The sequence below is a fragment of the Arachis hypogaea genome, chromosome 12 (assembly GCF_003086295.3).
Source record: "Arachis hypogaea cultivar Tifrunner chromosome 12, arahy.Tifrunner.gnm2.J5K5, whole genome shotgun sequence".
NCBI lineage: Eukaryota > Viridiplantae > Streptophyta > Magnoliopsida > Fabales > Fabaceae > Arachis > Arachis hypogaea.
Window position 1 is genome coordinate 79,328,855 of NC_092047.1, and position 12,762 is coordinate 79,341,616.

Genomic DNA, 12,762 nt, shown 5'->3' on the forward strand with positions numbered 1-12,762 from the left:
AGAAATTATAATCACAATGCATATAGATCAAAAGATGTTGCATTTAGGAAACAACCTAGGCAACCATTTAGAAACATGCATAGGATGCATAATCCAAATGTCATATGTCATTATTGTAATAAAGTAGGTCATATAGCACCCGTATGCTTTACTAGAATTAAACATATAAACTTTCATAGTCAAGATACGAGATGGGCACCTTATGGGCATTATGTTCATACTAACCATCAAGGACCCAAATTCACTTGGGTACCTAAATCCCAATTTTAATTGTTTTGTAGGTACGTGTTGGAGCTAAGGATACAAATTGGTATGTTGATAGTGGATGCTCCAAACACATGACCGGCGATGAATCAAAGTTCACCGCAATAGAGCCTACAAACGGAGGAAACGTGATCTATGGAGACAACAACACCGGCAAAGTAATCGGCGTTGGAAAAGTTGGTAAAAATTCTTCTACCTCCATAGATAATGTTATACTTGTCAAAGGTCTCAAACATAATCTCATTAGTGTTAGCCAACTTTGTGACAAAGGAAACTTAGTCACCTTTGATTCAAAATGTTGTTTGATAAAAAGACAAGACACTAATGAAATTGTGCTAATTGGACACCGTGTTGACAATGTATACATGATTAATCTAGATGAAGTTTCCTCAAATGATGTGAAATGCCTTGTTAGTAAAAATGATGAAACTTGGTTATGGCATCGTAGAGTAGCTCATGCTAACATGGACCATCTTAGCAAGTTGGTCTCTAAAGAGTTAGTAATTGGCTTACCAAAGCTACGTTTTGAAAAAGACGTCCTTTGCGACGCATGTCAAAAGGGAAAACAAGTAAAGGCCTCTTTTAAATCCAAAAACATTGTTTCAACAACAAGGCCATTACAACTTTTGCACATGGATTTATTTGGTCCTTCCAGGACTATGAGCTTTGGTGGCAATTACTATGCTTTAGTTATTGTTGATGATTACTCTCGATTTACATGGACCTTGTTCCTAGCAAACAAGAGTGATGCATTTCGAGCATTCAAAAGATTAGCCAAAGTTATTCAAAATGAAAAGAATTTGCATATATCATCTATTAGAAGTGATCATGGTGGAGAATTTGAAAACAATTTTTTTGAAACTTTTTGTGAAGAAAATGGCATTGAGCATAATTTTTCCTCTCCTAGAACACCACAACAAAATGGTGTGGTTGAAAGGAAAAATCGTCATTTAGAAGAAATGGCGAGAACTATGCTCAATGAGGCTAATATTCCTAAGTACTTTTGGGCGGATGCGGTTAGTACCGCGTGTTATGTTATGAATAGGATTATCATTCGACCTATTCTTAAGAAAACACCGTACGAATTGTACAAAGGAAGAAAGCCAAATATTTCCCACCTTCACGTCTTTGGCTGTAAATGCTTTATTCTAAATAATGGAAAAGATAACTTAGGCAAATTTGATGCTAAGGCTGATGAAGGAATCTTCTTAGGCTACTCTTTAACTAGCAAAGCTTTTAGAGTATATAATAAACGCATCATGACTATGGAAGAAAGTATTCATGTCGCTTTTGATGAAACTAACCGTTGTTGTGCTAGAAAAGATTTTGATGAAAATGTAGAAAACTTTGATTCACTAAATTTGAATGGTGAAGACAAAGAAAAAGATTTAAATGAAGCCTCTACAAGCTCAACAAAGGATAGTGTTCAAGTTGAAGAAATTGAACCATCACAAGCACAAATAAATGCACTTCCAAAGGACTGGCGTACTTCAAAGGATCATCCTCTAGACAACGTCATTGGTGATGTTTCGAAAGGGGTAACAACTCGATCCACTTTTAGAAATTTATTTGCATATAGTGCTTTTGTTTCTCAAATTGAACCATCTACCATTGAGTCCGCAATTGATGATGAACATTGGGCTATGGCAATGCAAGAGGAGCTTAACGAATTCAAACGAAATGACGTTTGGGAATTGGTGCCTAAACCAAGTAATCAAACAATTGTAGGAACAAAATGGGTTTTTAGAAATAAACTCGATGAAAATGGTACAATTGTTAGAAACAAAGCTAGATTGGTAGCTAAAGGTTATAATCAAGAGGAAGGCATTGATTATGGCGAAACTTATGCTCCCGTAGCTAGATTAGAAGCTATTAGGATGTTACTTGCTTTTGCATCCTCTTATAACTTCAAACTTTATCAAATGGATGTTAAGAGTGCCTTTCTTAATGGTTTCATTCAAGAAGAAGTATATGTTGAACAACCTCCCGGTTTTGAGGATTATGAAAATCCTAATCATGTTTTTAAACTCAAGAAAGCTCTTTATGGTCTTAAACAAGCTCCAAGAGCTTGGTATGAATGTTTGAGCAAGTTTTTAATAGAAAAGGGTTTTAGAAGAGGGAAGGTTGATACAACTTTATTTATCATGATTGAAAACAAAAATATCCTTTTGGTACAAGTTTACGTCGATGACATAATATTTGGTTCAACTAACGAATCACTTTGCAAGTTTTTCTCAAACCTCATGCAAAGTGAATTTGAAATGTCCATGATGGGCGAACTCAACTTCTTCCTTGGTCTTCAAATCAAACAAGGAAAAGAAGGAACTTTCGTTAGCCAAACCAAATATTGCAAGGAATTGCTCAAAAGATTTGGAATGGACAATGCTAAGGCAATGGACACACCAATGAGCACTACTTGCTACCTTGACAAAGATGAACAAGGTAAAAACATAGATGTAAAGAAGTATAGAGGCATGATAGGATCATTACTTTATCTAACGGCAAGTAGGCCAGATATCATGTTTAGTGTATGCATGTGTGCAAGATACCAAGCTAATCCTAAGGAATCTCACTTAAGTGCGGTGAAAAGGATTATGAAGTATCTCATAGGAACATTAAATGTTGGATTGTGGTATCCGAAAGGATCCACTTGTGATTTGATTGGTTATTCCGATTCCGATTTTGCCGGTTGCAAATTGGATAGGAAAAGCACTAGCGGCACTTGTCACTTGCTAGGAAACTCTCTTGTTTCATGGCATAGTAAGAAACAAGTAAGTGTAGCCTTATCTACCGCCGAAGCCGAGTATGTAGCCGCCGGTAGTTGTTGCGCCCAAATTTTATGGATGAAACAACAACTTGTGGACTATGGACTCATGCTTGATCACATTCCTATCAAATGTGATAATACTAGTGCAATAAATTTAACCAAGAATCCGGTTCAACATTCAAGAACCAAGCATATTGAGATTAGACATCACTTCATAAGAGACCATGTTGAAAAAGGTGATGTGGTTATTGAATTTGTCGAAACTAATAAACAACTAGCGGACATCTTCACTAAACCTTTATGTAAAGAAAGTTTTTTTAACATCCAAAATGAACTTGGTATCTTGGATTCTAATCTACTATGATTTGTTTGAATTCATTGTATTTATATTGCTATTTTTGTATCTCTTACTAACTTAAGCATTGGAGATATCCAATTAGCCATTGTTTTGTAGGTTTATGAGTGATTAATCTTGAGGTAGATTGAAGAATTTGAAGATTATAAACATGGAGGATCAACAAATTGAAGTTTATAATGGTTTAAGTGAGTATATACATGATGGAACTCAAAGGATTGAAGAAAGAACCACCAAAGGATGAAAATTTGGTGATTTTGGGCAAAATGATGCATGTTGCATCGATGCAACCAAGCTTTGCATCGATGCAAAGCACACAACGTGCTGTGTGCATCGATGCAAAGTCTATTGCATCGATGCAAACACGACCAAATTGCACAAAAACACGTGAATTTGGCATTTTTGAGCAACAAAACCCCACTTTTTCGTCATCTTCAACCTCACAACTCATATCCCCACATTCAAACCTCCATAACCTCCAAAACAAGCTCACATATAGCTTCATACAACTCACAAAACCTTGATACCCACTATAAACAAATTACATATTTGAAGTCCCCACATTCTCCTCTACAAAACCCATTAAACAAAATCATCCACAATGCCTAGAATCAAGAGAACCATCAAGAAGTCAAAAGGCTCTTCAAGTGTGGTTCCACCTCCAAATGATCATCCTTTGGCAAGGTACTTTGCCTCTAATGAAGATCTTCAATTCTATGAGGCAAGGCTCGCCGGAAGAAAGGAAATTCCTCCGAGGTATTTGGATCCGACCCTTCTTGTCATTCATAACTTTGATACTCTTAAGGCTATTCTAGTTCATCAAGGCCTCATGGATTTTGTTCAAATTAAGAGTAAATATTATCCGGATTTAGTTTCCATAGCCTATAGTACACTCATGATTGAGATTGATGAGGAAGATGAATCAAATTTCACATTATTCTTCAAGATAGGAAGAAAGGATTATAGGCTAGATGGTGATGAGTTAGCCACCATTTGGGAGTTGCCAAATCAAGGTGACTTGTTTCAAGGTGGTAAAACCCCAATTGATGAATGGGGTTATTCAAAGGACAATGCCATGCATTTGTTCAATCTTGTACAAGGAGCTCATTCCAAAATTAGTTGCAATTCAATGAGTGCGGAACATAGAACTTTGTTATATCTAGTCACCTATGTATTGCAACCTAGAATATCCGGGCATGCGAATGTAAATGATGAAGATTTGATTGTCATATGGGCTATGATGAATGGGATTAAGATTAATTGGCCATACTTTATAGTACAACATATGATTAGGCTCAAGATGAAGGATAGGAATGGTGGATTAGGATTCCTTTGCCTATGGTCTAAAGTCTTTGATTATGTTGGTATTAATATATCAAATGAGAATGCCAAGGAAGTACCACCTCAATCTTGTATCAACACTCATATTCTCAACAAAATGGGAAGAAGAAATGTTGATGAACAAGGTCCTCAAGAGCAAGCTCCTCCACAAGCACCTCAAGCTCAAGAACCACCCTCCTTGGTTGATGTAATGAGAGAATTACAATCCATCAACCAAAACATCCAAAGGATTGAAGTAGAGCATGGTAGGCAACTTGAAGCACTTAATCGTCGTGTGTCTCGTGTCGATCATCGCACGGGTCGCTTGGATCGTCGTATTGATGACTTATATGAGCATTTCGGCATCCACCTACCGTATGAAGAGGATACTGATGATGATGAAGACCAAGATTGATTGTCTCCTCTTCATCAAGTCACTTTTTATTGCTTTATGTTTATTTGATTATATGAACTGTTAAACTAACTCCTAGTAAGCTAAGGATTTCTATTATGGTTTAAATACTTTGATATTTCCTTCATAATTTTGTTTAATGATTAATGCTTGTATGCTTATTTGGTGAATAACTCAAAATAGGCTTGGTACCCCTATTTTAAGTTAATGTGCATGCTTTAATATATTTCACTTCTTTAGGGGGAATTATGCATGCTTGTTATATATATAAAAAGAGGAAATCAAATTCTTTTTGAAAGGGGGAATATCTCATCCTTGAAATTAATAGAGAAATTGAACTTAAAAAAAAATTCATTGTTTTATGCATGCTTCTATGACACATTTCAAACTCCTTTCTTTTTGATAATGTCAAAAGGGGGAAGAGAAGTTTGAGGATATTTGACATTTTGAACTCTTGAAAAAGAAGAAGTTTGAGGATTTGAAAAGAAGAAATAAGTTTGCGAAACAATGATTTCAAAAAGACTTCCGCTAAGCAAAAACTTTGATATCTAAATCGTTTTCTTTGATAAACGCCCTTTAAGGGAACAAATGCACATATTTAGGGGGAACTCCTGCAAAATTTTTTTGTGAAGTCTTCTCCAAAGCTTTCTATAAAATAAAGTGCATTATTGTTGCTTTCAAAATCATTCATAAATGCATATCCTCAAAATTGGTTTGTCATTATCAAAAAGGGGGAAATTGTAAATCATGTTGCTTGTATGCGAAGTTTGTATTCGTAGGTTTTGATGAATGACAAACCAACAAACGACATGAAAGACAAACCAACAAACAACTTGAATGAACAAGCATGTTGAAAGATCAACCAACATTCAACGTTGAGGAATGAAGAGTTGAAAGCAACACAACAACAACAAGAAACTCAAGTCCACAACATTTGAAGACAAGTATAGTGTCTTAGGACTTAGGTAACTTCTTGTTAAGAACCAATTGCTAAATCTCTCAAACACACACTCACAAAATGTTTTGATGCACATCTTGCAATTCGATGCTAGCCAAATGGTTTAAAAACTTGTTTTCAAAGGTACAAAGGCATAGGAATTGACTCCAACAAGTTTGAGATCAATCCTAAGTATTTTGAAGTGATTTTAAGCCATTCTTTAAGGTTTGCATCGATGCACACTCATCTTGCATCGATGCAAAACATGCGATGACTTGTTGCATCGATGCAAAGATGTTTGCATCGATGCAACCTAGCTGAAAATTCAAATTTCAGCTTCAAAGACACATTTGCATCGATGCAAAGTGTTATGCATCGATGCAAATGATTCAAAAACATAAAAAACGGCTAGTTTTGACAAAAAGGCTCCATCCCATTAACTCCCCAACGTTTCTAAGATTTGGGGAGTCTATAAATAGATGGATTGAAGCCTTATTTCATACACGTGAGTATTTGCAAACTATCTTGTTCATATTCTTTCATTCTACACATTTTTTAAGGTGTTATAATACACAATTTGAGAGAGCAATATCAATTGGTTCAATAGTGCTAAACTTGTAATCATACACTCTTCTAGAGAGTACTCATTTCATCTCAACAATTCTTTGAGAATTGTTTTCTTGTAACACTTTGTAAAATTGGAGTGTGATCTCCAAGGTTGAGTCAAGAGTTATAAACACTATAGTCGGTGAGGATACCAAAGAAGTATACTAAGTACTCAAGGCAAATCTTAGAGAAGGTATCTCTAAGTGGAGTGGGTTAGTCTACGAGTGGTGATCATATACCGTGAGGTGTTAGAAACTAAGGACTCGGATTGTAAAAGGTTTTGCGCGAGCACCTTGAAGCTTGGCAATAGTGGAACTTCTCAATAGCGATTGAGAAAGAAAGTGGACGTAGGACAAGGATTATGCCGAACCACTCTAAATAGCGTTTGCATCTCTCCAAACTCATCTCTTCAATATTATTGTCTTTTACCTTTTGAGCAAATAAATTGTGATCGAAAAGTAGCTTCGTAAGTACTTAAGGAATAGCTTAAGTCCGATTGGTGAAAAGCTTGATCAATTTATTTGAGTTGGTGTCTATTGGAAAGTAAAAGCTCCTTATAAATGCTTAGCAATTGAGTTAAACTCTTGGAAAAATACTAGTACAATAACACTTTTGTTTATTGTCTTTAACTTTTGCAAAAAGATTCATTGTTGTTGCAATACTCAATTCACCCCCCCTCTTGAGTAATTGTGCATAGGTTCTACAGGGATGTAGCCACTGACAACGGTGATGCCCTTGCATACAGCCAGCCATGGAAAGGAGTAAGACAGATTGGATGAAGATAGCAGGAAAGCAGAGGTTCCGAGGAACAAAAAGCATCTCCATTCGCTTATCTGAAATTCCTACCAATGAATTACATAAGTATCTCTATCCCTATTTTACTATATAATATTCGAAAACACCATTATCACTTTATATCTACCTGACTGAGATTTACAAGGTGACCATAGCTTGCTTCATACCAACAATCTCCGTGGGATTCGACCCTTACTCACGTAAGGTATTACTTGGACGACCCAGTGCACTTGCTGGTTAGTTGTATCGAAGTTGTGACAATTATGAATTAAGATCAGAGCACCAAGCTCTGGAGCCATTACCAGGATTTGTTCGAGCCTGGAGATCACAATTTCGTGCACCAAGTTTTTGGCGCCGTTGCCGGGGATTGTTTGAGTCTTCGGCAAGCTTTTGGTCCGGTAACATCAGTGCCAGATTCCCTTTTGATCCGGCAACAGCACCAAGTTTTTGGCGCTGTTGCCGGGGATTGTTTGAGTTTGGACAACTGACGGTTCATCTTGTTGCTCAGATTGGGTAACTTTCTTTTCGTTTTCTTTTCAAAAAGTTTTCAAAAATTTTTTTCAAAAACTCTTCTTTTGTTTTCGAAAAAAAAAAAGTTTTCAAAAAAATTTTCTTCAAGATTTTTAAGAATGAATTCTAGTGTTTCATGAAGCATGTAAAGCCTGGCTGGCTGTAAAGCCATGTCTAAATTTATTTGGACTGAGGCTTGCAATTTGTTATAAAGAGCAATATACTCTCGTGTTAAAGACTAAAGCTTGGCTGGCCATTGGCCATGTCTAGTGTTTTGGACTGAAGCTTTCTTTGAAAGCTTGGCTGGCTAGTGAGCCATGTCTAATTCCTGGACTGAAGCTTTAGACTAACATGGCAAGATTCCTGGAATTCATATTAAAAATTTTGGAATCCTTATTTTTTCTTTTTCATATTATTTTCGAAAAAAATCCAAAAAAATTAGAAAATCATAAAAATCAAAAATATTTTGTGTTTCTTGTTTGAGTCTTGAGTCATATCATAAGTTTGGTGTCACTTGCATATGCATTTTGCATTTTTCGAAAATATCATGCATTCATAGTGTTCTTCATGATCTTCAAGTTGTTCTTGGTAAGTCTTCTTGTTTGATCTTGATGATTTTTTGTTTTGTGTCTTTTCATGTTTATCATATGCATTCTTGAATTCTTAGTGTCTAAGCATTAAAGAATTCTAAGTTTGGTGTCTTGCATGTTTTCTTTGCATTAAAAATTTTTCAAAAATATGTTCTTGATGTTCATCATGACATTCAAAGTGTTCTTGGTGTTCATCTTGACATTCATAGCATTCTTGCATGCATTCATTGTTTTGATCTAAAAATTTCATGCATTGCATATTTTTCATGTTTTTCATAAAAATTTCAAAAATCAAAAAAAAATATCTTTCCCTTTTTCTCTCATCAAATTCGAAAATTTGGATTGACTTTCTCAAAATTTTTTAAAAATCAAATTGTTTCTCATGAGTCAAATCAAATTTTCAATTTGAAAATCTTATCTTTTTCAAAATCTTTTTCAAAAATCAAATCTTTTTCAAAATTCTTAGTTATTTTCGAAAATTCCAAAAATATTTTTCAAAAATCTTTTTCTTATTTTTATATAAAATTTTCGAAAATAACTAATCAATTAATGTTTTGATTCAAAAATTTGAAGTTTGTTACTTGCTTGTTAAGAAAGATTCAAACTTTAAGTTCTAGAATCATATCTTGTGATTTCTTATGAATCAAGTCATTAATTGTGATTTTAAAAGTCAAATCTTTTTCAAAAACTAATTTCTATCATATCTTTTCAAAAAAATATCTTCTTATCTTATCTTTTTCAAAAATATCTTTTCAAAATATCTTTTCTAACCTCCTAACTTCTTATCTTTTCAAAATTTGTTTCAACTAACTAACTAACTTTTTGTTTGTTTCTTAACTTTTTCAAAACCACCTAACTAATTCTCTCTTTCTAATTTTCGAAAATATCTCCCCCTTTTTCAAAAATTTCTTTTTAATTAACTAATTATTTTTATTTTTACTTTTATTTCAAAAAAATTTTCGAAAAATACTAACAAATTTTCAAAAACCAATTTTCAAAAATCACTAACTCCTTTTCAAAATAATTTTCGAAAATTATACCTCCCCCATCCTATTCTATTTATTCATTCATATCCTAACATCTCATCTCACATCTCTTCCATTCTCACAGTTGTGTTTCTTCCTTTATATTACATTCTTTGTCTCCCCCTTTTCTTCCACTCACAAAGGGATCCCTATACTGTGGTATAAAGGATCTCTATTATTATTATTATTTTTCTGTGCCTTCTTCTTTGTCATATGAGCAGGAGCAAGGATAAGAACATTCTTGTGGAAGCAGATCCAGAACCTGAAAGGACTCTGAAGAGAAAATTAAGAGAAGCTAAAATACAACAATCCAGAGATAACCTTTCAGAAATTTTCGAACAGGCAGAGGAGATGGCAGCCGAAAATAATGATAATGTAAGGAAGATGCTTGGTGACTTTACTGCACCTAATTCCAATTTACATGGAAGAAGCATCTCCATTCCTGCCATTGGAGCAAACAACTTTGAGCTGAAACCTCAACTAGTTTCTCTAATGCAGCAGAACTGCAAGTTTCATGGACTTCCATCTGAAGATCCTTTTCAGTTCTTAACTGAATTCTTGCAGATATGTGATACTGTTAAGACTAATGGAGTAGATCCTGAAGTCTACAGGCTCATGCTTTTCCCTTTTGCTGTAAGAGACAGAGCTAGATTATGGTTGGATTCCCAACCCAAAGACAGCCTGAACTCTTGGGATAAGCTGGTCACGGCTTTCTTAGCCAAGTACTTTCCTCCTCAAAAGCTGAGCAAGCTTAGAGCTGATGTTCAAACCTTCAGACAGAAAGAAGGTGAATCCCTCTATGAAGCTTGGGAAAGATACAAACAGTTGACCAAAAAGTGTCCTTCTGACATGCTTTCAGAATGGACCATCCTGGATATATTCTATGATGGTTTATCTGAGCTATCAAAGATGTCACTGGACACTTCTGCAGGTGGATCCATTCACCTAAAGAAAACGCCTGCAGAAGCTCAAGAACTCATTGACATGGTTGCTAATAACCAGTTCATGTACACTTCTGAAAGGAATCCTGTGAGTAATGGGATGCCTATGAAGAAGGGAGTTCTTGAGGTTGATACTCTGAATGCCATATTGGCTCAGAATAAAATATTGACTCAGCAAGTCAATATGATCTCTCAGAGTCTGCATGGAATGCAAGCTGCATCCAACAGTACTCAAGAGGCTTCTTCTGAAGAAGAAGCTTATGATCCTGAGAACCCTGCAATAGCAGAGGTAAATTACTTAGGTGAACCTTATGGAAACACCTATAACTCAACATGGAGAAATCATCCAAATTTCTCATGGAAGGATCAAAAGCCTCAACAAGGCTTTAATAATGGTGGAAGAAACAGGTTTAGCAATAGCAAGCCTTTTCCATCATCAACTCAGCAACAGACAGAGAACTCTGAACAAAATGCTTCTAATTTAGCAAATCTAGTCTCTGATCTATCTAAGGCCACTGTAAGTTTCATGAATGAAACAAGGTCTTCCATTAGAAATCTGGAAGCACAAGTGGGCCAGCTGAGTAAAAGGATCACTAAAATCCCTCCTAGTACTCTCCCAAGCAATACAGAAGAGAATCCAAAAGGAGAGTGCAAGGCCATTGACATAAGCGCCATGGCCGAACCTCTGAGGAGAGGAGAGGACGTGAATCCCAAGGAGGAGGACCTCCTGGGACGTCCAGTGATCAATAAGGAGCTTCCCTCTGAGGAACCAAAGGACTCTGAGGCTCATCTAGAGACCATAGAGATTCCATTGAACCTCCTTATGCCCTTCATGAGCTCTGATGAGTATTCCTCTTCTGAAGAGAATGAGGATGTCACTGAAGAGCAAACTGCCAAGTTTCTTGGTGCAATCATGAAGCTGAATGCCAAATTGTTTGGCATTGATGCTTGGGAAGCTGAACCTCCCTTGTTCATCAATGAACTAAGTGATCTGGATCAACTGACATTGCCTCAGAAGAGACAGGATCCTGGAAAGTTCATAATACCCTGTACCATAGGCACCATGATCTTTAAGGCTCTGTGTGACCTTGGTTCAGGAATAAACCTCATGCCCCTCTCTGTAATAGAGAAACTGGGAATCTATGAGGTGCAAGCTGCTAAAATCTCACTAGAGATGGCAGACAGCTCAAGAAGACAGGCTTATGGACAAGTAGAAAATGTATTAGTAAAGGTTGAGGGCCTTTACATACCTACTGATTTCATAGTCCTGGATACTGGAAAGGAAGAGGATGAATCCATCATCCTAGGAAGACCTTTCCTGGCCACAGCAAGAGCTGTGATTGATGTTGACAGAGGTGAAATAGTCCTTCAATGGAATGAGAACCCCCTTGTATTCAAAACTCAAGGATCTCCTTTTGCAACCATGGAGAGGAAGCTTGAAAAGCTTCTCTCAAAGCAGAGTCAACCAGAGCCCCCACAGTCAAACTCTAAGTTTGGTGTTGGGAGGCCACAACTAAACTCTAAGTTTGGTGTTGAACTCCCATATCCAAACTCTAAGTTTGGTGTTGGAGAGTCTCAACAAAGCTCTGCACATCTGTGAGGCTCCATGAGAGCCCACTGTCAAGCTATTGACATTAAAGAAGCGCTTGTTGGGAGGCAACCCAATGTTTATCTAATTCTTATTTTTATTGTTTTCTTAGGTTCATGATTATGTGGAGTCACAAAATAAATAGAAAAATTGAAAACGGAATCAAAAACAGCAGAAGAAAAATCACACCCTGGAGGAGCATCTGTCTGGCGTTCAGCGCCAGAACAGAGCATGGTTCTGGCGCTGAACGCCCAAAATGGCCACCAACCTGGCGCTGAACGCCCAGAGTTGGATACAAAGGCATTTTTTACATGCCTAAGGGGTGCAGGGATGTAATTCCTTGAACACCTCAGGATCTGTGGACCCCACAGGATCCACTCAGGATCTGTGGACCCCACAGGATCCACTCAGGATCTGTGGATCCCACAGGATCCCCACCTACCTCCACTCACTTCTTCTCACCACTCTCTTTCACACAACCCCATAAACACTCTTTCCCAAAAACCCTTCACCAATCACCTCAAACTCTCTTTCCCATCACCTCTTCACCACTCACATCCATCCACTCTTCCCCATAAACCTACCTCATAAACTCCACCTACCTTCAAAATTCAAAACCAATTTCCCACCCAAACCCACCCATATGGCCGAA

At 36.6% G+C, this 12,762-nt stretch overlaps 1 non-coding gene across 1 annotated transcript; it reads right to left on the reverse strand.

Moving 5' to 3' along the window:
* Positions 1 to 10,328: 10,328 nt before the first annotated feature.
* Positions 10,329 to 10,436, reverse strand: LOC112730971 (small nucleolar RNA R71). Its single transcript, XR_003166769.1, has one exon. It is a non-coding gene; the product is annotated as a small nucleolar RNA R71 (small nucleolar RNA).
* Positions 10,437 to 12,762: the final 2,326 nt, after the last annotated feature.